Source organism: Mesoplodon densirostris, chromosome 2, assembly GCF_025265405.1.
Source record: "Mesoplodon densirostris isolate mMesDen1 chromosome 2, mMesDen1 primary haplotype, whole genome shotgun sequence".
In the NCBI taxonomy this organism is placed as follows: domain Eukaryota; kingdom Metazoa; phylum Chordata; class Mammalia; order Artiodactyla; family Ziphiidae; genus Mesoplodon; species Mesoplodon densirostris.
In genome coordinates, this window is record NC_082662.1 from 173,839,238 (window position 1) to 173,867,062 (window position 27,825).

Sequence of the window (27,825 nt, forward strand, 5' to 3'; positions counted from 1 at the left end):
TCAATGGAACAGGATAGAAAGCCCAGAGATAAACCCAAGCACCTATGGTCACCTTATTTTTGATAAAGGAGGCAAGAATATACAATGGAGAAAAGACAGCCTCTTCAATAAGTGATGCTGGGAAAACTGGACAGCTACAGGTAAAAGAATGAAATTAGAACACTCCCTAACACCACACATAAAAATAAACAGAAAATGGTTTAAAGACCTAAATGTAAGGCCACAAACTATAAAACCCTTAGAGGAAAACATAGGCAGAACACTCTATGACATAAATCACAGCAAGATTCTTTTTGACCCACCTCCTAGAGAAATGGAAATAAAAACAAAAATAAACAAATGGGACCTAATGAAGCTTAAAAGCTTTTGCACAGCAAAGGAAAACATAAACAAGATGAAAAGACAACCCTCTGAAAGGGAGAAAATATTTGCAAATGAAGCAACTGACAAAGGATTAATCTCCAAAATATACAAACAGCTCATGCAGCTGAATATCAAAAAAAAAAATCAAAAATGGGCAGAAGACCTAAATAGATATTTCGCCAAAGAAGATATGCAGATTGCCAACAAACACATGAAAGAATGCTCAACATCACAAATTATCAGAGAAATACAAATCAAAACTACAATGAGGTATTACCTCACACCAGTCAGAATGGCCATCACCAAAAAATCTACAAACAATAAACACTGGAGAGGGTGTGGAGAAATGGGAACCCTCTTGCACTGTTGGGGAGAATGTAAATTAATACAACCACTATGAAGGACAGTATGGAGGTTCCTTAAAAATCTAAAAATAGAACTAGCATAAGACCCAGCAATCCCACTCCTGGGCATATACCCTGAGAAAACCATAATTCAAAAAGAGTCCTGTACCACAACATTCATTGCAGCTCTATTTACAATAGCCAGGACATGGAAGCAACCTAAGTGTCCATCGACATATGAATGAATAAAGAAGATGTGACACATATATACAGTGGCATATTACTCAGCCATAAAAGGAAATGAAATTGAGTTACTTGTAGTGAGGTGGATGGACTTAGAGTCTGTCATACAGAGTGAAGTAAGTCAGAAAGAGAAAAGCAAATACTGTATATTAACACATACATATGGAATCTAAAAAAAATGGTTCTGAAGAGCTTAGGGGCAGGACAAGAATAAAGATGCAGAGGTAGAGAATGGACTTGAGGACACGGGGAGGGCAATTGGTAAACTGGGACAAAGTGAGAGAGTGGCATGGACATATATACACTACCAAATGTAAAATAGATAGCTAGTGGGAAGCATCCACATAGCACAGGGAGATCAGCTTGGTGTTTTGTGACCACCTAGAATGTTGGGATAGGGAGGGTGGGAGGGAGATGAAAGATGGAGGAGATTCAGGGATATATGTTTAGCTGATTCACTTTGTTATAAAGCAGAAACTAACACACCATTGTAAAGCATTTGTACTCCAATATAGATGTTAAAAAAAATCTGCATATGATGCCAAGCAACTTTTGTTTATTTCCCCCCAATGAATAGACGTATATATCCATTCCTGGGGGCTCTATCTGTAGCCATAAATTCTTAAATGTTTTTATGACAAGGTTTTTCAACTACAAGCACCTAAGACCTTTACAGAGGCAATTGAGATAGAGAACTCTATAATGGGAAGTACAAGGTCTGTAGAATACAAATCATCTCTGATTTACCAAAGACCTCAGTGAACATAGTAGGAGCCATGGAACTCCTTTCTTATTCTCTCCACCTTTGAGAACGTTGTGGACTCCTCCAATAATCCCTCACCCCGCTCTTCACTACCTTGGAAGTAACTCAAATTTTGGAGGCCTAAGAAGCTCAGTGCTGGTACAGAGGGTTGCTTAGGTAGATTAGTGGCTGTAAATTATAAAATTTCAGCTTTGCTTTCAGTAGACTTTCACGGGTGATTTTGGGAACCTAACCTGGACCTATAGCACTGTCACTATTGTAAGATGTCTTTTCAGTTGCAAACAATAGGCTTATAAATTAACACTTCAAACATAACCCATTTCCAAGGTTGCCTGCATCCAACAATGTTGAGGAACCACATAGGAAAATAAATTCACATGCCTCTTGCACTCTATAGTAAAGAAAACTTTTCATAATACTTTTCATAATATGACAGTGGTAGCTGACTCCTACAGTGCATTTGTATGACAGACAGTTGTTCTTTTTGGTAACAGTTAATACTTCTGCCCAGGAACAGATTTTTACATTGCTAATGAGACATGTGATGCATTACTGAGGTTCCCATCATTTCAGTAAGTCAATGTCCTGTTATATGGCTAACGCAGGGTAACCAGTTCAAGATAAATGACTCTATTTGCTGTTGTGGAAGATATGCACCTTCAGAGGAAGGCGAATGGTCAATTGGAAAAGAATGAAGACATCTGGGTTCCCCTTTGGGAGCTTTATTCACGTCACAAATAAACATGTCTTTCAATTTTCAATTAGCAATAATTTTGAGATAGAGTCATCCATGTGAGGCCCGAAATAATAGGTTCAGAATTGTCACTCTGAATATTGCACCCTCTTTCAAAGGTCCTCCTAGGTATCAAGGGAAGGACTGTCCAGAGATTTTGAAGTTACTCACCTTGTGGGAGAGGCAGACAACATGTTAGTAAAGCTTCTTTAATCATAATTTCCAAGAGGAGAGACAGAGGTTGTCTGGCTCAAGTTGGGAGGTGCATTGCCTCTTTGACAAGTCGCTATAAATGATAAACCAGGAGGAGGAAGACAGGAGAAGGAAGGAAAAGAGAAGGATAAGGAGGAAGAAGAGAAAACAGCAGAGGAAGAGGAAGAAAGAAGAATAAAAGAAAGATGGACCCCAAATAAGAATGTTCAACCATAAACTTGTGCATACTTTTCATCTGGAAGATATCATTAAATAATATAATATTCCTCACAGTTCAGGCTCTATCTTATTTTAAAATTTTCCAGAAGTTCATGATTTTCTTTATAATCCTTAGAAAGAGAATCTTACCCTTGTGACTTGATGTGTTTAGTTCTGGTGAGTCATCATTGGTTGTATTATAGAATAGAGTCCCTTATTTTTAAGGAGGGAGAGTGTTTTGAGGTCTCAAAGCTAGCTGCAGATAATATTTTTTCTTCAATTAGATTGTAAGTGTCTAGAGGAAAGAACAGGTCTTCCACTCATTTTTGAACCTGTCCCATGCCAGCACTGTGGCTCATCTATCACATAGAGCTAAGCAAGTCCCACTGAATGAGCGGAGATCCAATTCTGTTTTGATTCATTTCAGAAAGCTACAAAATGCACCTGAGACTGGGTAAGTTGGCCCTTCCAAAGGTACAAGAAATATCTCCCTAACTCATAACATAATATTTGCCAGTATTTCCTATATTGGGGGTAATGTTCCAAGTGCTTAATGCATTCTAAAGCATTTAATCCTCATGACAGCCTAGGTGGTGGACTCTTTTATCATCATCCCCATGATCAACATCATCAAACTTGTTTTACAAGTAGGGATATTGGGGAAAAAATGTTTAAGTAATTTGTCCCAGACCACATAGCAGGTAAGTGGCAGAACCAGGATTTGGACCCAGGCAGTCTGGTTTTAAGGGTCTTGCTCTTAAATGCCATACATTATTGCCTCTTGTTACAAAACTTGTGAGAAAGTAAACATTCTCAGAACAATGTTGCTATTGCCAAGACAATCTCTGGGTTTAAAAAATAATAATCTAGTCCTGATGAGACATGGGCAGGTGCTCAAAATTATGGCTCATCATATCAAATTTCTCTACTGGAGTTTGATACATGCTGTTGAATTTGTATGTTTGTTGATTTGCTTGTCAAGTTTTGCTATAGTGCCCAGTCCATACAGGGCTCTAACCACACTCAGTGTTTACTGACTTAGGGAATCTGACAATACATCATGCTGACAGACAAATGTAGGCAATGTCAGTCCCTTTGACACATTGTCTTCTTCCAAGGGATAACTGGAGAAACCAAAATTTTAATATACATGTATATCTTATATTTGTATATGTATCTTCATATGTATATTTTAATATATCTCATATATGTATATGTATCATATATATGTAATATATAATCTTTGTCTACTAGATATGGAGTGCTTGCACATTTTATCATATTCATTCCTCACTTACTAAAGGACAGCATCAATTAAGTAACACAACAAGGACTCAGAGTAAAGACTGGCTTCAGCTTCTGTGGGTCCCCAGTCACCAGGAGATATGGTCTTTATTAGTTGGCTAGTAGTCTGTGCCTCTTACTAACTCTGTCAGCTCAACCAAGTTATCTAACTTCTGGGAACTCAAGTTTTCTCATATGTGACTTGTAGATTATAAAGTTTACTCTATCATATTGTTATGAGAATTACATAAGATAAAGTGGAACAACATCCAGCATGTAAGAGCCAATTAACAAATGTTAGTCCTCTTCCTTATCAATAAGACATTTGAAATTCCCAAAGATCTTACTTTGTCCCAAGTGTCTCCCTCCATCTTGCTTGCTAACTCATCTACCCAGAAAAAAATAAATAGGAGAAGGGCTGTGATGTTTTTTACAGCTTCTGAAAACTGCTGGAAAACCTCAATTTATTCCTCAAATGTGGATTCAAGGCACAAAAGCTAGGCTTTCAATAGAGCATGGCTCAATTGTATAACTAAAGCAGATAGTCCATGACTCTATCTTATCCAAAAGCCACGTCATTCCCAAAGTCAGCGGTTCAATAAGCAGGCCCAGACTCACTGATGGGTCAAAAAATTAATTTACTTAGTTGCTACCAGCATTTTTTAGAAATAAAATAGAATAAAAATAAAATAAATACATTTTGAAATGTCAGAGTTTATGACACACTGGTAGATAAAAGTTTTGTTTTGTGCAACTCTCATTTCAGTTGTGTTTAGTCTGTGCACACTAGATTGCAATGTAATTCTGATTTCAACTCATTGGTGGTTTCTTGGAGATGAGTGTCAAAATCAAGGGACTGTTAAGGAACTTCTTTTGTAACCTATGCCAATACAAGTTGACATCCTTATAATAATTTGGTTCAGAAGATGCCTAATTCTTTTAGCAGTACTGATCCACCTGTGTTGCAATTTGAGGTCCAAAATTAATTTATTAAAGGGTTAGAATCCAAAGGCCCAGGAGGATTGGTGTCTGATTTCTTATTATTGGGTTGACCAAAAAGTTCATTTGGGTTCTTCCATAACATCTTCTGGAAAAACCTGAATGAACTTTTTGGTCAACCCAAAACTAATTTCTGCTCTAGTCCCTGCCACTGTATCCTCAGTATTCTTCAGTAAATTTGAGAGGGCTTTATAACCTGATAGACTTGACAATGGTGTTAGGAAAACTCAATGCAGTTGTCTGTTTAAGTAGTGCTTTAAAACCCACGATGCTTAAGAAGTTTCACAAGGATAATGTCCATGTTTTTCTCAGTCATCCTTCATTCCCCACCCTACCCTCTTAGTCATTCTGCATTTCCAAATCCCAGCACAGTGCTTGGTACAGTCTAAGAACTAATTAACATATACTGAATAAATTAAGAGTAAGTCTAGCTTCAGATGGCAAAGTAAAATGATGATCGCCCCTAACAGTCTAATCCATTTAGCTACCTTTGTATATTTCTTGTACAGTTAAAGAATGAAGAACTCAGCTAAAATTTTCTCAACAAGAAATAGCCCTAACAGTACAAGAACAAGTTAAATGACACCACAGGGTAGCAATCAGTCAAATCAAAAGTGTGCTTCATTTCTACGGGACAAAAATAAGGATATCACCAACAAATCTGTAGCATAAAATAGAAGAAGAAGAAGGAGGAGGAGGAGGAGAAGGGGGAGGAGGAGAAGGAGAAGGAGATGACAACAATGAAGAAGAAGAAGAAAAAGAAGAGGAAGGAGAAGGAGGAGGAAGGGGAGGGGAGGAGGAGGAGAGGGAGGCGGAGACAAAGAAGAAGAAGAAGGAGGAAGAGAGGGAGGAGGAGGAGAGGGAGGAGGGGAAGGAGAAGGAGATGACAACAATGAAGAAGAAGAAGAAAAAGAAGAAGAAGGAGAAGGAGGAGGAGGGGGAGGGGAGGAGGGGGAAGAGGAAGAGGGGGAAGAGGAGGAGGAGGAGGAGGAGGGGGAGGAGAGGAGGAGGACGAAGAACTACTGTTGTAGAACAAAACAGATTAAGAAAGAAAAAAGTAATATAATGAGTGGACATTGCTTGGATTCTGAACTATAAAAAGACATATTTAGGGCCTCTGGGAAAAGTAAATATGGACTGAGTATTAAATGATTTTAAGAAATTATCATTAATTTTTTAGGTGTGATATTGACAGGGTGATTATGATAAAGATAGAATGCCCTTATTAGTTAGCAATGCATACAGAAGTGTTTACAGAGAAAAAGACATAACATCTGTGATCTGTTTTTAAATCTCCAAATAAAGAAAATGTGTATGTGTAGGAGGAAGATTAGATAATATATGAGTAACCACATGTTTATTGGGAAAGTTAAAGCAGAGATACATGGAGGTTAATTATACTATTAGCTCTACTTTTGTAGAGAATTTTGAGAATTTCCATAATAAAAAATTAAATGTAGTTAGCCCCAGCAGAGCAGAAATGACAATGTAAAATTTCAGGACTACAATTTCATGCTCTCTCGCAGAGCCATATTCCAGGGGGACCAAGGCAGCATTTACTGGGTTTTGTGCACTGACTTTGAACACGTTCCAAATGTGATAATCTGGTGCCATTGGCTCATTATTTTTCTAAAATAAAAGATAATATGCAGCATTAGAAGCATTAAAACTTCATTCTATTCATCTTAAACAAAATGTTCCTCCCAGTACAATTTTTCCTTGAAAGAGGAGGAGGGCAGAGAGAGGCTGGGGTGAGAGGTCGGGGAGGAGAAACGACCATTGAGTTTTCCACATTCGGGAGAATGGCAAGGTCCGTGGGGAGACAGTAAATTGAAATTAAGGCTGTTTCAGGCAGGCTACAGGATATGCCTGCAAATGTAGACATATCTAAATGGTGAAAAAGTCTGTTTGTGCCCATTCATATGAAGTGAATGCCTTGTAATATGCTCTAGCCCCTGGGAATGGTGGCTGGGTTGAGGAACGGAGGCCGGAAGAATGGGATAGATTTGACATAGTACTTTTAAGTGCTCTGATGGCTGGGTTTCTCCCTGCGGTTTAATAGCTAGGTCCCCTGGGAGCTACAAGGAAGGAGCCGAGTGAATCCCTACAGCTTTTCATTTTAAGGATAACAAATCTTAAAACAGGTGTGAGCTCAGAAAGATCCTTTACTCCTTGTTTTCAGTCTGCTGTGGCTAGTCAGCTCTCTGTGTATTATTATCATTCCACAGAATGAGGTCTGGGGTTAGGGAAGGGAGGAGAGGAAAGAGAAGCTGAATAAACAAAAATTGCTTTGAGTGACTAATATTCATTAAGTCCACTGGTCATGCGCTATGAAATTTATTAAACTGTGGTTTCCAAGAGAAGGTATTAGCAGAGCTAATGAACACAAATAAAAAAGAGGCCTCCAGGAAATGATTTCTCAGGCCTAGATGAGATTGCTGAGTAATGTGACAAGAGATTATAACGTTAAAAGCTTCTGCTATAGTCTAGAAGGCTGATTATTGGAAGGGGTTGCCCTCGGTGGGGGAAGGGAGATAGGCAAGAGGCTGAAAGTCTGACTTGTCTGAAAAGGGGGCCTAAAGCTTTTCATTTATATTCATTAAGGAAGGAGACTCTGTGCTGAAGGCCTCTGAACTTTAGTGCTGCCATCTGGTGGAAAAGGTGTTTGAGAGGCCATAGAATAATGACGGCGACCACCATCTTTAAAATGTCAGGAATTTGAGCGACACTGGGGGAAATCCTTTGTGGTGTTAGGAGCAAAGACTAGCAGTCCTAAAGTCATCAGCTATGCATAATCTGACTTAAATATTGTATAAAGAGAGCTCAGGTATCCCATTCTTGCTGTTCTATTCCATCAGCATCTTAGAGATTCATTTCGTACAATTAATTAATTTTGTAGGCTCCTACCTAAGGTATTATTCCTCCTAAGAACATTTGTTTAGTATCCTAGTTCAGTTCCCCCAACCAGAAACCTTGGGGACATCCTTGACTCTCCTCTTTCTCCCACATCCAATCCACCAGCAAATCCTGTTGACTCTAGAGTCCCAATATCCCAGGACCACTTCTTACCGCATCCACTTCTATGACCCTGATTTGATCCATTGGCATTTTTCTCCTGGATGATTGCAATTCCCCAACCTGTGCTTCTTGCTTCCAACCTTGCAATCTACAGTCTCTTCTCCACCAGCTACCAAAATGAACCATTGGAACGTGTTAAATCATTTCACTGCTCTGCTCAAAACCATCCCATGGCTTGTAAGCTCACTCAGAGTAAAGTCTAAAGTCCCATGATATGTATCAGGACCTAAATGATCTGACTGCACCTCCTACAAACTGCATCTCTTATGCTCTCCACTCAACTCAGTCTGTTCCAGCCACATGCCCCTTGCCAGTCCTCAAAGAGGCCATGCACATCCTTGACTCAGTTCCCTCCACCTGGAATGTTCTTTCTCCAGACACAGCATGGCTCTCTTTCACTTTCTCCCAGGTCTCTAACCAAATGTTACCTTATCGAGGAGGCCTTCCATTACCATCCTATTTAAAATAATCCCTCCTCCTATTCTCGTCAGCATTTTTTATTTCTTTTCTTTGATTTAGTTTAATTAACAGAATTTATCACCTCCTAAAATGTTATATATTTATGTATTTCTTATTTTTCATCTTCCCCAAATCCTCTATAATAGAATGTAAGTTCCATGAAAGCAGGGGCTTTGGAGGAATATAGTATATTTAACATGGTTCCTTTCTTTCTGAAACTTCAAAAGCAGACCAGCCTGCTCAAAATCCTTATAGACTCTTGCTAATTGTAAGCCACATAAGGGCAGGTATTTTGTCTGACCTAGTCTCCCTCTATTGCCAGTGCATAGTACTGTGTCTGATAAATGGTATATATACAATAAGACGTTTTCTTCTTTATTTAACAGTTTTACTGAATATAATTTAATTTATTCATTATAAGTGTACAAGTCAATGATTTTTTAAGGCAGATTTAGAGAGTTGTACAATCAACACCACAATCCAGTTTTAGAGAATTTCCAAAACTCTAAAAAGTGCACTCATGAACATTTGTAGCTCATTCTCACCACCTACCCCCACCCCCCAGCCCCAGGCAATTAATGTCCTGCTTCCAGTCTCTGTACATGTGCCTTTTCTGGAGATTTTGTTGATATATATAGATATAGATATAGATATAGATATAGATATAGATATAGATATATGGAATAATACAATATGTAGTTATTTATATCTTGCTTCAAGTCAGCATAATTTTTTTGAGGTTCATTCATATTGTAGCATGAATTAGTAGAGTCCTTGTTTCCTTTTTATTGCTTAATGAGTACTGCCTTATACTGATATATAATGTTTTAAAAAGAGTCATCACTTGATGGACATTTGGATTGTTTCCATGTTTTGCTCTGAACATTCATATATACACCTTTGTATGGACATATTTTCTTCTGTAGATTTCGAGCAGTGAAATTGATGAGTCACATAAGTTTATGTTTAGCTTTTTAAGAAACTACCCAACTGTTTTCCAAAGTGGTTGTGCATTTTATATTCCCATCAACAATGCATAATGATTCCAGTTTCTCACTAATTCTTGGTATCATCTTTCTTTATAGTCACTCGAGTCAATATACAGAGGTATAACATTGTGGTTTTAACTGGCATTTCTCTTACAACTAATGCTGTCGAACTTTTTTACTCAGAATAATTATTAGCAATTTGAATATCTCCTTTGGTAAAATATCTATTCAGATTTTTTACTGATTTTTATGTCAGATTATTTGTCTTATTATTGAGTTGTTAAGAGTTTTTCATGTATTTTAGATACTAGTCCTTTATAAAAAATATGACTTGCAAATGTTTTCTCCCTATATGTGGCTTATCTTTCCATTAGCTTAATGGTATCTTTGGTAATACAAAAAACAGTTTACATTTTGATAAAGTTCAATGTGTGAGTTTTTTATAGACCACGTTTTGGGGTCATATTTAATAATTTTTGCCTACTCAAGATCTCAAAGATTTTCCTCAATATTTTCTTCAAGAAGTTGTAAAGTTTTAGCTTTTACATTTTGGTTTATAATTCATTTTGTCAATTTTTGTGTATGGTATAAGGTAAGGTTCTAAGTTCAGGTTTTTGCATGAGGAATACAGTTGTCCTAACACTCTTGTTAGAAAGACTATTGTCTCCCAATTGATTGTCTTGGCATCTTTGCTAAAAATCAATTACCCTTTAATGAAGTGGACTATTTATGGACTCTTAAATCTGTTCCATTCATCTATTGTGTATCCTAGCACCAATACCATGCTGAATTTTTGTTTGTTTGTTTTTTACTATGATGTTATAGTAAGTTTTGAAATCAGGTAAAATAATACCTCAAGTTTGTTCTTATTTCCCAAACTAATTTTGGCTATCCAGGTCCTTTGTATTTCCTTATAATTTTTAGGAAAATTTTGTCAATTTTTACAAAAATAACTGCTTGTATTTTGATAGAGATTGCAATGATTATATATACTAATTTGTGGTGGATTGCCATCTTAATCATATTGTTGCATGCTTTTGGTTGAGTTCCAGAAATAACTGTTTTTATCAATTTTGTCTACCTTGAGAGCTGCCTTTAGAGAGGGGATTTGCCAACCCCATCACACAACCATATATGTGAATTCTATAACCCCAACTAAACTCTAAGCTCTAGGAGGGAGCCACCATATTTTCCACTACTTTGGCACTCATTAAATAAAGTAAATTGTTTTTCTCTATCACATAATGTCCTGTGATGGAAAGGATTTAATAGACTTTAGTAAGATTGGAGAGGATATTGCTTGGAGATATGGCAGGAAGAGTTGCAAAATAAGCATCGTCAGCATTATTATCTTCAGAAGGAGAGAGATGTCTGACAAGCTTCACTGACTAAGGTCAAGCAAGGCCCAGGCAAGAAAAGTTATGGATACAAATCCAGTGTTCCAGAATTTGCCTCCTTCAAAGATAGGAAAAAAAAATTAAATAAACTTAAATTCCTATAAAATGGAATTTGATTAGTTTTATGGGGACTTCTGTAGAGGAGAAAACATAGGAATATTTTTCTAAAGTATGTTGAAGAAAATTTATCTAAGGCAACATTTAGGAAATGGGACTATAATTATGTTTCTGTCATGTTTTATATTGAGATATGTCTGAGGCTTGGGAACGGGTTAGAGGGCCTTTCAAAAGTCCCTCCTAAGACTCTTCAAATCTTGATTTATGTATCCTCCTACCACATCCATATCCATACTTGTATTTTCTGAGTTAAAGCACAGAATATTTATCAGTTTTCAACATATAAGAACCTCACACATTTATCTCTCAAGTGTCATGATGCGTGGACTTTCACAAGGCCCAAAAGCTTGGCACAGACTTTGAACTGTGTTTTTATTTTTATACCTTTCCAGTATTGAAAGACACATAGTGGAGACAAAAGCTAACTTTGTAAGAGAGAGAACACAGCTGATAACTACATTGGGCCACCCAGAATGCACCAGAATTAATGACAATTTGTCCTGACAGCATCCTGACCACAAGAAATGAAGTCACCCTAGAAAGTGTTTTGTAGAAGAAAATTAAATCAGCAGAGTGAAAAGGAAAAAAAATTAAAAGCATTAAGTCTGAAATATACACTGTCCAAGTATTTTCCCCCATTAATTTTGGAAGCCCTTGAGTGTTTCCAGGGAAATTTAATCTGCATATTTCTGAGCCATTTACACTTAACTTACCACAACGTTGTCTTGTAAGAGTAATTTGTTGTCCAAGAAGCCCTCTGAACCTTGTTCATAAAGATTTTTATTAAAGTGATTGTTTTCTTTTTCCTTCAAATGAAATTATGCTTTTCCAGATTGAAATGAACCCTAAATTTAAAACTTGTGAGGTATAAGATGGAACCACTTTTGATAACAGTGTATCCCCATTCAGGTTTCCAACCCAAGGTGTTTTGGTTTTGGCAGCATTACAATAAAGGGTTGAAAAGACACAGGTTTATTATTTCTTGGATAGCCAAAGTGAGTCCTCTCAGGCCTTTTTATTTTTATTTATTTATTTATTTATTTTTGCGGTATGCGGGCCTCTCACTGTTGTGGCCTCTCCCGTTGCGGAGCGCATGCTCAGCGGCCATGGTTCACGGGCTCAGCCACTCCGCGGCATGTGGGATACTCCGGGCCCGGGGCATGAACCCGTGTCCCCTACATCGGCAGGCGGACTCTCAACCACTGCGCCACCAGGGAAGCCCCTCAGGCCTTTTTTAAAAAGCAAGGCTTTTAAGGAACCCAGCCAGTCTAACAGTCAATCCTGCTTTAGAATGCATCATGAATAAAGCTCTGAACTTGAGCATATGAGGTGAGACACTGGAAGGACTAGAGATGCTTCACCATCTTAAGGGTTTTGTAGTCCAAGGGACTAAACTGCAAAATGAGGGCAGCAGTAGCTTCTACCTCATAAGACTGCAGTGAGGATTAAATGAGATCATTGTGTAAGGTGCTTAGTATTACCTAGAACATAGTAAGACTTCAATATATTTTAGCTAAAATAATAACAATTATAATTTATCTTTAGGAGTGTTTACATTGATGATCAGACCCTAAAACAAGTCATCTCAAAACAAAACACTCATAAAGATAAAAACACCATTCTACATAAATGCTCATTCATGCATTTACTCACCTGCCAGCTCCAAATAACCCTTGTGAGAATGAATGACTTCTGGGGCTCAAAATAGTTTTGTACAGAATTTTTAAGTCATGATTGAAAGCTTAACTGGAAAACTACCATAAGAAAAGCCAACATAGTATTATGAGAATCAGGTTGAGTTGGGCTCATGAATCAACTGATGTAATGTTCATGTACTATATATCAAAAGATTACATGAATGTAGGGCTGTTTGTACCATTTAATCATTAATACCAATAAAGAGTATTCAAAGAGCCCTTTGTTAAATCAACTACAGAATATTGATGTACTGTACTCTAATTATCATATCTGTGATGTATTAACTTTTTTTTGTATCAACTTGTTTTTTTGTTTTATATATCAACTTGTCTAGAGAATGGCTTAGAGTTGTTTAATCAAAATTGAATCTTGGTGTTGCCATGAATGTATTTTGAAAATGTGGTTAACATCTCCAATCAGTTGACTTTAAGTAAAGGAGATTACCCTCAATAATGTGGGTGAGACTCATTCAATCATTTTAAAGGTTTGAAGAACAAAAACTGAGGTTTCTTGGAGAAGAAATTCTGCTTAAGACTCCAGCATCAATTCCTGCCCCATTTTCCAGACTGTTGACTTGCCCTATGGATTTCAGGCTTACCAGACCCCACAAACTGATACACTATCCATCCATCTTTAAAGATGCTGATAATTTCTCTGTTAGAGTAGAGGCATGACCTGGAAAGTAATAGGTTATTTTGCCCAATAACTTCTGAAGCAACCTAAATTTTTTGTGTTTCCATTCGGAGGAAGTAGCATTGTTTTCACTGCCTGTCTGTCACCATTGTGATCCAAGGGTATAGAAGTCTGCCTGCCCTGCTTGTTGAACAGTGTTACTGAGCAGCACATGATACAACATTTATTAAGTCAATGAAGGTTCTTGAGCGTCTCCTCTCTACTAGGTACTCATCTAAACACTGTGGAGTAGAGCTGTGAAAAAAAATCAAAAAATCCTTGCCCTCAGGAAGCCTACATTCGCATGGTTGGGGTGGTGGGGAGATACTGTATAAACAAATAAATAAGTAAAATATATTATAGGTCTGATGGTGGTAAGTCCTTTGGTGGAAAACAAGTCAGGGGAGGAGGTAGGCAATGCTAGATGTAGGATATCATTTGAAATAGGTTGATCAGTGGAGTCTTCCTTAAAAATATGGCCTTGGAGCAAAACCAGTGCATCAGTTATGCTATGTAATATTGCCAACTATTTCTATTTAAAATAACAGAAAATTCTGATTCAAAGTGGTTTAAACAATAAGAAAGACTATTTTTCACATAACAAAATAATAAGAATAGCCAGTGCTTAATTGAGAAGCCACAGTGTGCCAGCCATTCTTTTGACTGCCCTACATATATGACTTCACTTAACTCACAATAGCCTTCTAAGGTAGGTACTTTTAATACCCCTGTTTCATAGGTGGGGAGACCAAGCCTCAGAAAGAGTAGGAATTTCCCCAAAGTTATGTGACTGGCGAGTGGCATAGCTCTGCAAATTTGTCCCTGGCCAAGTTACTTCCCTGGCTCAGATGCCTGCCCATGAGAGGGAAGAACATACCAGGGAGAACATATCAGGGCTCTGTCTCAGGTCTTCCATGTGTCTCTCCTAGCTCTGATCTCCTGTCTGTGTTGCTTTATCCCCAGCTGTAGCGAGATGGCTGCAGCATTTCCATGGGTCACACCTAGACATAAGAAAGAAAGAAACTGCTTCCTGGGTCTTCCCAGGAGGCACTAGGACACTTCCCTTCACAGAGCACAAGCTAGCAGTGGGTCATGGTCCCATTCTTAGACCAATCACTGTTAAGAGGGATGGGATTAACAGGTTTAGGTCAACTTAATTCTTTGGGGGAGTGGAAGGGATGTTGGGAATTCAGATGAAAGACTCCTCCAGTGATGTATTAAGGGTTTGTGTTTGTGTTACTTTCATCAGATGAGGTCCATCAAGAGAAAAGAATAAACATCAAGTCTTTTCACAGCTAGAGTACATGGCTGTATCTTACTGCCCACCTTGGAGAAACTGAATGTTTGATCCATTTGATCCTGTTGTGGATCTCAGACATGAATACAGGATAGGTATTGGTCATAAAAAAAGGCCACAGCTCCATTTGGGGCATGTGCTGCAAATTCTGTTCTCAACCCTCAAGATTTTAGTGTTGAATGGCTTTATATTATTCTCTCCTAACTGACATCACCAGAAGTGTTGATAATAGGAAGGGCTGTTTATTTTGACCTCATGCTTCAAAGTGGTTGAATTTCTTATCAGATATTTTCAAAAACTTTAGTTTGACTAAAGACCTTTAAGAGATTTTTAGCCGTATGCTGAAAGTGAGAGCAGAGAAAGGTCACTGGGTATATTTCTGAAATCACACTTGGGTGGAAAAGCAGGACCTACACAAGTGGAAATTATTCTGAAATTTATCTGAAGATAATGTATGATTATTTCAGCCATAAATTATTGTATAGACTGTGCTTGATGATATTTACCCAGTCCATTATAAAGCCAACCAGTTAAAATGCCTGATCACCTATCCAATTTCATTTGATACCAAACACTAATAGGGAGATTTTCATTATCAAACAAACTTGGGTTTTAGTCCTGTTCAGCATTTTTCTCCAATCAAACTTACCATCTCCCTTCTCATGTTTGGCATGGGAGTATGAGTATTACAAATATCTATATTGTCCGAGCACCCTATAATGGTATTACAATGACAATTTTATTAGGTCCATAAAAATTTTGCAACTTCCCTGCTGCACACTGTAATTTCACCAACAGTTGTAAAAGGTCTTAAATTATATTTGTGCAAAATTGAGATGAATGGGCTTGAGCATTAATGCATTTCTCATTGTGTAATAGGGACTTTTTCTTCCCTCTCTCTTTGCCAAATACAGAGAAAAGGCTATCCCATTCAACTATTTGTCAACTCCCATTAGAAACGTTTAATACTAATACAATTTATGGATTCAGTTTCCAAAGGATACTGCCAGAAGACTTCACGATTACTACATTGGTACTTAAATACAACCATTGTTCACCTTATAAAAATCTATATGCAGCCTGACAGGTATAAAATGTAGCTTTGTGTGCTGAGTCAGCATCAGAGACTTTTTTGGTTGAGGCAGAGTTCACGAAATAAAAGTATATGTGTTCTCGAGCCAGTGAGGAAAGACTGAACTGAAAACTTTCCCCCAATAAATATGAAACAGACAGACTATGATGCTATATGCCTATCCTCAACAGAAAAATAAATAATGCATGATTCAATTGACTCCATAGGTAGGAAATAAGTTAATTCACTTTCCAGGTTTTATATACAAACACTCACAAATGTAAGCATGAGCATGTGAATTACAAATGTTAAACAAAGTGCTGTCTTTCAAATAGGAAGATTGTGCCAACAAATCCCTCAAGTTGCATTTCTAAAAGTTGAGATGGCTTTGCCTCTATCCACACATATGCACACTGTCATTCTTGGGACCTGATTCTTCAAGCCATAACTGTTTCCTCCTCTAAACTCTCCACATAACAATGTAACACTCTAATTTGTATCTTGGTCATTTGTGTATAAGCCTTCTCATTCCTCCCAAATAGGAGCTCCTCAATTTTAGTGCTCTTTATCTTCAGCTTAACTACAATGACTTGCAAATGGTAGGTATTTCTCATGTATTTGCTGAAGTAACAAATGAAAAAAAAATGAATGAATGAGGGATCTGTCATACAGAGCTATGCAATCTGTAACCCATGGAACTAACCAGTTCCTAAGAAATAGCGTCATACGTTGTAAAACAACTATACCCCAATTTTAAAAAATGGCGTCATGAAAGTAAGGAATTTACAACTATGATGCCATTAAGCTGGACTATGTGTAGCCCTGAAGGTGTGCACTGTCAAAGTGGCAACTGGCCTGGGTAATTTTAAGAGACTACGTTTTCTGATCCTCAACTTCCATATTTGTTCTTTTAAAAATGTATTTGCTTGGGCTTCCCTGGTGGCGCAGTGGTTGAGAGTCCGACTGCTGATGCAGGGGACACGGGTTCATGCCCCGGTCTGGGAAGATCCCACATGCCACGGAGCGGCTGGGCCCGTGAGCCATGGCCGCTGAGCCTGTGCGTCTGGAGCCTGTGCCCCACAGCGGGAAAGACCACAACAGTGAGAGGCCCGCGTACGGCAAAAAAAAAAAAAAAAAAAAGTATTAGCTTGAAGAAATGTCTGGAGTTGAGATTTCCTGTCAGTTCTTCCTTTGGCTGATTGACAAAAGACAGCCATACTTCTAATGCTCAACCTTATGATGGTACATTGTCCTGAGGTGTAAACTCCCCCATCTCTTCCCCTGTCAAACAGATCACTTGAAATATTGGTGTTGGTGAAGGCTCCTGTACCCATCAAAGACACCATAAACCAGTGAGAGGGCTCCTTGTATTTCCCTCTCTTATGCGTATGTTTATAAAATCGAAGTGTGGCATTAGACCTGAGGTATTATCAACCTAGTTGGGATGTTCTGAAGTTAGATATATTTTAGAGTGGAATAGCAAGTGGGATGAAGATTTTTATTTAATGACCTTGTCTTTTCCATCCTCCTACTATGAACTGTACCTAAGGGAGAGTTCTGTGAGAACAAAGAAAAAAAAATGCTGGTAAAAAAATGTATACATATATACTGAAGGCAGCTGCAACTTTGTACACCCAGGCACAAACTCATGGCAAGGTTTCATGTCTTATTTATTCATCTTTAAATTAAAATTCAAAAGTGAAAATGTTATCAAAAAGCAGTGAATGAATAAGTTTATTTGAATTAAAATATGAAGTCAGGCTTTCTGATTGATAGTAAATCTGATTTGGAGAATTTGACAGTGAGGGTTAAGATTGCCAAGTGGTTACATGGAAGATAGTTTTCACAGGTTAATAAAACTAGACATGTCGTTCAAAGGTCTTGACAAAAATACATTTAAACTTGTGACAAGACAAAACAATCTTACTTAAAAATAAAGAGGTATATTTAAATTCACATTATGTTTATTTCTTCAATATCTTCTAAATATATTAGGTTAAACAGGTTTCTCTAAGTGAAAGAGCAATAGGTATAATCAGTAGTCTTATTAAAACATTTCTTGTAAGAAGTTATACTTCAAAAAAAAAAACTAACAAAATGAAGGAGCACCTAACTGAATTGCCATCTGATTAATTATTAAAAATAATTTTTGATGGCAGATCTCTTATTTGAATTTTAGCACTTAAATCAAAATGTATTCATTCCCATCTAATTTATTATGTGAACAAAATATCTCAATGCTACATCTGTTAAAATAAAAAATAGAAGTAGTATTGATTCTGAATTTCATTCATCTGGCAATAAAGAGAAGAAATAGAAAAATTTAAATCTTTTATCATTAAAAAAGTTACCACCCGGGGCTTCCCTGGTTGCGCAGTGGTTGAGAGTCCGCCTGCCGATGCAGGGGACACAGGTTCGTGCCCCGATCCGGGAAGATCCCACATGCCGCGGAGTGGCTGGGCCTGTGAGCCATGACCGCTGAGCCTGCGCGTCCGGAGCCTGTGGTCTGCAACGGGAGAGGCCACAACAGTGAGAGGCCCACGTACAGCAAAAAAAAAAAAAAAAAATTACCACCCATAAAATTTTGTATTACTGTGTGAACAATAATCATAAATTGTAGGATTATAAATAATTATAAAATTGTGATATAATCGTGGTTTTTTGATTGACTGTACACTAATGATGATTGTGATGATTGAATGAGGATGATTCAACCCAGCAGAAATTGTTTCCAACATGGAGCCTTATGAGCACTGAAAATTTAAATTAAAAATTAAAATTAAACACTTAAAATGTATACTGTTGCTAATAAGAATGATAGGGTACTCCATAAATGACTTTCAACCATGAAACAACTATTAAATTAGCTCAAAATTCTGAGGGAAGTGGAATGAAAATGTAAATTCAAGGGAAAAAAAGAAACAGTATGAAATTTCCAACTGTTATAATAGGGCTTATTTATGTATATTTAAGTAAGTGATGGTAGGATCAAATTACTATTGTATATAAAATACTGTTAGATATATTTAAAACAGTGATGTAACAATTTTATATTAATTGTCAATACACAAGAAATTTTCTTAATATTGCTTAACTTATTATGCAAAAATTTAGGTGTCAGTATAAAAATGAACAAAAAGCATTGCTTTTCAACATTCTTATAAAAAAGTAAGTAAAAATTTGAAGTTCACTAATTTCAAACTGGTCCCTATGCTGAGAAAGTATCCAATTTAGTGGGAAAGAAAGAAAACATAGTTAGAAATTAATTGACAATAAATACACTCAGCATGCTAGCTTTAATTTCTTTTTTCTCTCAGGGGCTAAAAGTACAAATCCGATCATTAACTCTAGTCAATCCATTCAACAACACTACTCAGTCATCTCTGGCCAGGCCCTATGTCAGATGCTGGGGATATAAAGGTTGACAGAACAATGATGTTACCCTGATAGGGTTCACTGTCTGGTGGGTGAACTTCCCAGCACAAAACAAACTGACCAGAAAATGGCCTAAGAATTTCAGCTACATTAATAGACTTAAAGGATTCCTATAATATGGATTCTTTCTGAGCAATGTTTTATTTCTTTTAAAAATGGTAAAAATTTGTATCATATGCCATGTTCATAGCAACATTATTCACAATAGCCAAAAGGTGGAATCAATCCAAACAGGGGAAGGGTAAGCTGGGACGAAGTGAAAGAGTGGCATGGACATATATACACTACCAAATGTAAAATAGATAGCTAGTGGGAAGCAGCCACATAGCACAGGGAGATCAGCTCTGTGCTTTGTGACCACCTAGAGGGGTGGGATAGGGAGGGTGGGAGGGAGGGAGAAGCAAGAGGGAGGAGATATGGGGACATATGTATAACTGATTCACTTTGTTATAAAGCAGAAACTAACACACCATTGTAAAGCAATTATACTCCAATAAAGATGTTAAAATAAATAAATAAAATATAAAAAACACCCAAAAACATCCAATCGTTCATCGATGGATGAATGGATAAATACGATGTGGTCTGTACATACAATCGAATATCATTCAGTCTTAAAAAGAAAGGAAATTCTGAGACAAGCTACAATGTGGGTGAATTTTGAAGACATGTTAAGTGAAATAAACCAGACTCAAAAGGACAAATACTGTATGATTCCATTACATGAGGTACATAGAGTAGCCAAATTCATAAAGAAAGAAAGTCGAATGGTGGTTGCCAGGGCCTGGGTGTGGGGAGCGAGAGGGAGCAATGGGGGCTTATTGCTTAATGGGTATAAAGTTTTAGTTTGAGAAGATGAAAAAATTCTGGAAATGGATGGTGGTGATGGTTGCACAACAGTGTGAATGTACTTAATGCCATTGAACTGTACACTAAAAACGGGTAAAATGGTACATTTTCAGTTATGTATATTTTAGCACAATAAAAAGGTGGTAAAAAGAATTGATCAGCTATTTAATTATACATTTTTTTCCAAAATATATTTATGAAGCACCTACTACATTCAGGCACTGTGCTACTGACACAAAGACTAAAATATGATTCTTGCCATCAGGGATCAACTAGTCTAGTCCTGTTTGAGTATAAATCTAGATTCTACAGCCAGGGAATGTGAATTTTCAGTATGGGAGCAAACAGATAAATCAAGTCCCTGAACTAAGCTTGAGCCCAGCTTCTGCAGCCTGACTATCCATTTCAATAAAATTAACCAAAGCACTAATAAATGCATACTTCGTGATCAAATATCTTTACCCACATGTGACATCTTTTTATAAGTAGAAATTAGTCACACAACGGGAATTTTTGAGAATGACACCTGCTTCTTAAGCTACGCGATACAACACAATAGGTTGTTTTTAAAAAGATCAGTAATTGCACTATAATCAACTTTCCCAAAAACTCTGTGACTAGTGTCAAGCCAAAAATAAGACATAAAACTTTCATCCCTGTTTAACTCAAATCAAATGAGCTGGAGACCTGCCAAATCTTGCTTTGTTTTATGCTCTGTGGAGACAGCATTAGTTCCTCATCTTTTCAACATTTATGGGAAGTAGATTGCTCACGAGTATCATTCTCCCCACATAGATTGAGGCAGAAAAAAAAAAAAAACCCTTCTATTCTTTGCCTCAGTCAGAGGATAAGTTAAAAATGTGGTAGTAAGAAAATCCTACCCAATTCCCTTCTTAAACAACAGAAGCAACAACAAAGAGGGCATCAAATGAGAAAGTGACCCCAGAGAGAATCAATCCTTTCAAATCACAGATTGGGAAACAGAGGCTGCGGGAAAATGACATCTCCCAGGGACCAGAAAGGCAGCAAAACAGATGATTGTTTTTTTAACCTATCTCCAGGTGCCCAGTTCTATGCTTTAAAATTTTAATCCTTCTGGGGACTTCCCTGGTGGTTCAGTGGTTAAAACTTTGCCTTCCAGTGCAGGGGCTGTGGGTTCGATCCCTATTCGGGGAACTAAGATTCCACATGCTTTGCGAGAAAAAAACCAAAACATAAAAATAAAGAAGCAATATTGTAACAAATTCCATAAAATCTTTTTAAATGGTCCATATTAAAAAAATCTAAAAATATTAATAATAATTTAATCCTCCTGAATCTAAGGGGTAAAAAGTGGAAAATTCATCCCAACCAGTTACTTAGAATTGCACAGAGCAAAGCAAAGAAGTCACTGTTGATTTCAGTGGTGGTTTAATGTATTTACAATACTCAGCATCTACACTGAGACTGCTCAGAGTCTGGATGGCCATTCTAATGCCTTGTGACTGCTGTCCCCTTGGTGAGGAAAATCAATAATGACAGCAGGTAGCAAAGACCATCCCAGCATTTCTGAGGCCTTTCCCAGAGCAAGACTCTTTCTCCTAAAAGAGTGCATTGACCATCTATGCATCACTATTTTTGGGGGAAGAGGGTGGTCAGCCACAAAACAGTCTGTGGAATCCAAACTGGGATCCAAATACAAGGAGGAGAGGAAGATGAGGTGGAAAGAGTTGCCTAAAACCTCCACAAATCTTTGCAAACTAGAAAAACTAGGAAGAGAAACCTAATTTCCAGAACACGTTGGGGAGAGGGGAAGGAATGTAGAGATTTTCTATATGCCTCCCCAACCTAAATCCCACTTGCAAAATGGAGTTGTTATAAAAATAGATTTAAGGATAATGGGGGCCTTGTAGTTGGGGGACAAGGAAGGTACAGCTGACCAAATTTAGAAATAATAAAGACTTTCACAATGAGGTTTTTCTATGTTTTTTGATTATCAGTGACTACTCTGATATTTTTTTTCCTTCTCAATATTCTCTACAGTAAATCATAAACCACACGACCTTTCTCCTGCTGTAATTTACAGAGATGCAGTATAGCAAGAAAAACAAATGACACTGCCTCAGATTCCAAAAGACCCAAGGATCAGATTTCCAGGCAAGAGTTGTGAATAGCATTTATCCAGCCATATAATTTTTTTCAGTGTATGACTCGTGTGTGTGTGTGTGTGTGTGTGTGTGTGTAAGCCTGGATCTAGCAAACAGAGGGTGGAAATAAGAGGGTAAAGGGAATAGTATTTTTTTTTTTTTTTTTTTTTTTTGCGGTACGCGGGCCTCTCACTGCTGTGGCCTCTCCCGTTGCGGAGCACAGGCTCCGGACTCACAGGCTCAGCGGCCATGGCTCACGGGCCCAGCCGCTCCGCGGCATGTGGGATCTTCCCGGACCGGGGCACGAACCCGTGTCCCCTGCATCGGCAGGCGGACTCTCAACCACTGAGCCACCAGGGAAGCCCAGGAATAGTAATTTTAGTTATCTGAAGAGAAGGCTTTTTTACGCTTTACATAAATGCTATAAATCCCACCAAGTTTACTCGGGGTTCAGGGAGAAGAGAACGGGAAGAAAGCATGAAAAAAGGAAGGAAGGAAGGGAGAGAGGGAGGGAAGAAGGGAGGAAGAAGCAAGAGGGAAAGAAGGAAGAGAAAGCAAAGGAGCCAAAAACAAAAAGACTCATACTTAGGTGAAAACCACTACTTGGGAGAAAAACAAAGTGAGGCCCTATGTTGGGGAATAAATGTGTTTCCACATGTGAACGCCAATATATTATTGACTTACCCTGAGTCATAAATATGACAATTTGCCTCATTTCATAGTGAGGTCAGGCTCAGCCCAAATAAGCAGCTATCCTCTGCTTACTTAATGTTCCTAAATATGAGCTTTCCCCAAAGCTCTCTGCGCATATAATATAACGCCATGTGCATATGCAGTGGGGAGGAGAGATCGGGGAGGTGACAGAAAGCAAGCTGTGAACACAAAGATACTTTTAAGCTGAATACTTGTACATGATATATAGAACAGAAGATCGTCCATCATGGTTATTGAAACTGTGACCAACAAAGCTATAAACCTGACACGAAAGAAGAGAAAATATGACTTGTTAGGTTGAAAAAGCACCAAAGAGGGAATTATAAAAGGGAAAATTTCATGACAAATTAGTTTGTATTTTTTGTTTTCATTTCTGACACATGGTAGGAAATGCTATATGTTTGCTTAAGGAAGTGCAAATTTCTCCACTTCATCCATTAAAAATCCTCACCCTTAGGCCTTTTGTACTGAAGCATAAAGTTTGGAGACCTTAAATAGTCATAATGTTTCCCTGAAGAATTTGGCCTCAGAAACATATTACAATTCAGAAGGGCTAAAAAGGAAAACCATTTTACAGCAATCTGGCGGTGTCTGCTTCAGACGGCTCATAAGGAGCATCAATTCATTCTCATGGTTTCTTTACCATATTTGATGAAATATTAGATGCTATTGGAACAAGCGGCTCAAACAAGAAAGCCATAAACTTGGAAACGGTGCTGTAAAACATAAGTGTGCTAACGTGAAATAAGTCTCAGATTGGAAAAAAATTGCCCAGTGGCTTGCTCATAGCATAGTCATACAATAGGCTGGAAAGTTACAGATGTTGAGGGCCAATCTGCTTTTTTATACACATTCCCCTTCTGGGAACTAAGATTTGGAGTTTATTAATAATGATTCCCCAGCTCTGGGGAGCAGATAAAGCAGAGCAAATAAAAGAAGAAAGCTTAAGTTCAAGAGAAAGTACGGAAAAGTCCCTATTTTAAATTTCTGTTGAGGGGGAGAGGTGGGTAAAAAGGTTGGGGTGAAGAGAAGACAAGATGATAATAAGGAAATTCCCCCAAATGCAACATATTAGTAGCTACAATAAGAATAATACTGTATTATTAGTAGAATAATAATATCTTTCAGTTGCAGCTGCAATTTAACCTTTAAAGATGTCAATTCTCCCTAAACTGATCTACAAAAAAATTATGGAATTCTACAACCCAGATCAAAATCTCAACAAAATGTTTTTAACTTGAAAAATAATTCTAAAATGTAGCTGGAAGAATGAACAAGCAGAAATAGCTAGGAAAATTCTGAAAAGAAGGATTAATGGGGGGAGGGGTACTTATCCTAACAGATATTAAAATTAACTATAAAATCACTATCACTAAAACAGTCTAATTTTCAGGCAGGAATGGAGTATAAAAATAGTACCCACATATATGTAAACTTAGTGTATATCAAAGATGGGATTTCAAATCAGTGCAGAAAAGATGGCATATGCTTATAATATAGTTGAAAAATCTGTCAGTAATTTATAAAATAAATTAAGCTGCATCCCAACTCACTCATGATTCCAATATAAATTTTAAATGAATCAAGTATTTAAGTAAAAAGAAATGCAAACATAAAATCACTAGGAAAATATGGGTGAATACTTTTATAATTTTGTGATGGAGAGAGCTGTTCCAAGTATAACAGAAAATTCAGAAACCATAAAATATAGTGAAATTTTGCTGCTTAAAAATAAGATGAAATGTTGTGCAAAAAAGAAATCAGCAAAGTCAAAATACCAAAAACAACAAACTGGGAAATACATAAGAATATTATATTTTTATTTTAGCAAATTATGTTATATAAATGAATTCATACATTTAAGTTAATATAGCTAATATACAAAGAGTTCTCAGAAATCAATAAAAGGATGACCCCAATAGAAAAATGTATGAAGAATATGTATATACAATTAACAATGGAAATACAAATATCCAATTTAATATAGAAAAATATTAAACGTCACTATTAATTAAAGAAATGCAAATAAAATGCCAAAGAGACATCATTTTTATCAATCAGATTAGCTGTGATTTTTTTAAATAATTATAGGATCGTTGAGAATCTACCAGCAAATCCATCTATGTGCCACTTCTCACCACTTTGACAACTACCAAGTCCAACAACTCTCTTCTCTAAAATCCTGTAATAGCTTCTGAAGTGGCCTTCTATGCTTGCCCTTCTATAGGCAATTCATCTTACAAGGGGCATCATTTTAAAACACAAATCACATAATTCCAGGATCTGGAGCCTGACTACCTGGGTTTGAATCTTAGTCTGCCTCCAACTCATTTTGTCAACTTGAGCAATTCATCTAATCTTTTTGTGTTTGTTATGTTATTTGTAAAATCGAGTTGATACCAATAGTATCTAGTTTTTGCATTGAAAGGATTAAGTGAATTAATATATGGACAATGTTTAGAACAACATCTGGCATATAGCAAACACTTATTAAGTATTAGTGATGAGGAAGATGTTGCTGCTGCTGATGTTAATGGTGATGATGCCACACCCCTGCACAGAATCTTCCAGTGGCATCCCATCAAACTCAGAATAAAATGCAAAATGCTTATTGCAGCCTAGGAGGTGCTACATGAACTGGGCCCTGTGTATCTGCAGTCTAACTACTGGGCTTCCTTTGCTCCGTTGCAGCCACACTTGCCAACACCTCATACACCCCCAACTCTTAGTGTCTTTGTAATTGCTTTTTTCTAGCCTGGACCACTCGTTCCCCAACCATGGCTCATTCCCTCCCTCCCCAGGTCTCTGCTCAAATGTCACCTCTCCAGAAGACTTCCTGAAACACCCTATCTAAGAGAGTCCCTGCCTCCACCCTAACCATGTTGAATACTGCTATACATGATTGATTAAAACATAAATTAATACTACTTCCCAGGGAGCAATTTAGCTATATATGTTATAACCTAAAATGAGCATTCCCTCTGATCCTGCAATCTCACTCCCAGGCAATTATACTAAGGAAATAATCTGACAAGTATGTAAAGATCTATGCAAATATTTTTTCATCAAAGCATTGCCTATAATAAAGAAAAACTAGAAACGATCTAAACATTCATCAATAAGGTCATCAATTATCAATTTGCTATAAAAAAGGCACCCCAAAACTTAGTGACTTCAACAATAATGATTTCTTCAGCTAATGAGTTGTGGGTTGGCAAGTTGGGCAGAGTTTAGCTGGATGGTTCTTCTCTTTGCCTGGCCTCACTCATATGTCTATGATTAGCTGTCAGCTGGGCTTGTTCACAGAGCAGTTTAGCAGGATTCCAGGAGAACAAATAGAAGCATGCAAGGTCCCTTGAAGCCTAGGACCAGATCTTTCATAATATCATTTGTATTTTACTCCTTCAGCCAAAGTAAGTCACAAGGACATCCCAGATTCAAATGATGCAGAAATAGACTCCACTTCATGGCAGGAGCAGCAAAATGACATTGTAGAGGAGCACAGATACAAGGAGAGGTAGAAAGCATGGCCATTTTTCAACCCACCAAAATAAAGAACTGGTTAAATATATTATGGTAATAATTACATTAGCCTATTTTGCAGCTCTTAAAAATGTAATGTCATTCTATATTTATTGGTCAAGAAAGATGCTTATGGCATACTTAGCAATAAGCAAAGCTTTTTGCTGAACTTCTGATTTACATCCTACATACTAACATACCTATACATGTAAAATATATTGGGAAGGAAGTTTTTCAAAATATTAATAGTACTTAGTTCTCACTAATAGAATTCTGTTAATTCTACCTTTCTTCCTTCCTTTCTTCCTGATATCTTTTCTTCATTCCTAATATATTTGTTCTTCTCTCCCTTCCTTCCTGCCTTCCTTCCTTCCTTTCCTTCCCTCTTTCTTCTGCCTTCCTTCCTGCATTCCTATATGCAGGCATCCCTTCCTAGGGTGAAGTGACTAGACTCTGCTCCTTACACTTCATCCATGGTAGGTTAGTCTGGACATTTTCTTATGACACTAGAAGAACAAGAGTATTAGCATAAGCTTGTAGGCATGTTTTAATTCTCTGCCTGCATCAAAACTACTAAAGCAAGTCTCATAGCTAAACTCAGAATCACGGAGTGAGGAAACAGACTCTACCTCTTGAGGAGAGGAGTTGCAAAGTCACATAACAAAGGGTGTGAGTAGGAAAAGGATAAAGAATTGGGGTGATTAATGCAATCAACTACAACAAGAATGGAATGTTGATCTAGCTGGAAGGAGAGAGCTAGGAGGTTTTGTCTTAAAGCTGTGCTTGCCCAGCAAACATATTGTCTTTTCTTAGAAAAGTTATTTGCTTAGGAAATGATAGAAGACTAATGGGGGCTATGTAAGGTAAAGCATCCCTACCACAGTTTGACATCCATGTCTGATCAGTGTTACTAAAAAAATAAAGTGAGATAAATTTTAAAGTGCTTTGAAAATTTTAAAGCTATGTGCAGATGATTATTCTATGTTGATTTCTAATTGCCAGGTAATGTCTTTTGGGCCTCCATTCCTTTCCTTGGAGTATTCAGGCAATGTGAAAATCATTTCAATAATAGAGTAAGCCCAACATGATTGTGTACATAAATCTGTTGCTGCAAAACAAAGACAACATCACAGAATATCTACGAAAGCCAAACATAAATTACCTCAGGGAAATTTACAACATTAGTATGAATAATTGAAATTTAGCTAAATTATTATCATTATTCTTTCTTATACTTGCATCTTATGCCTACCAAAGGAC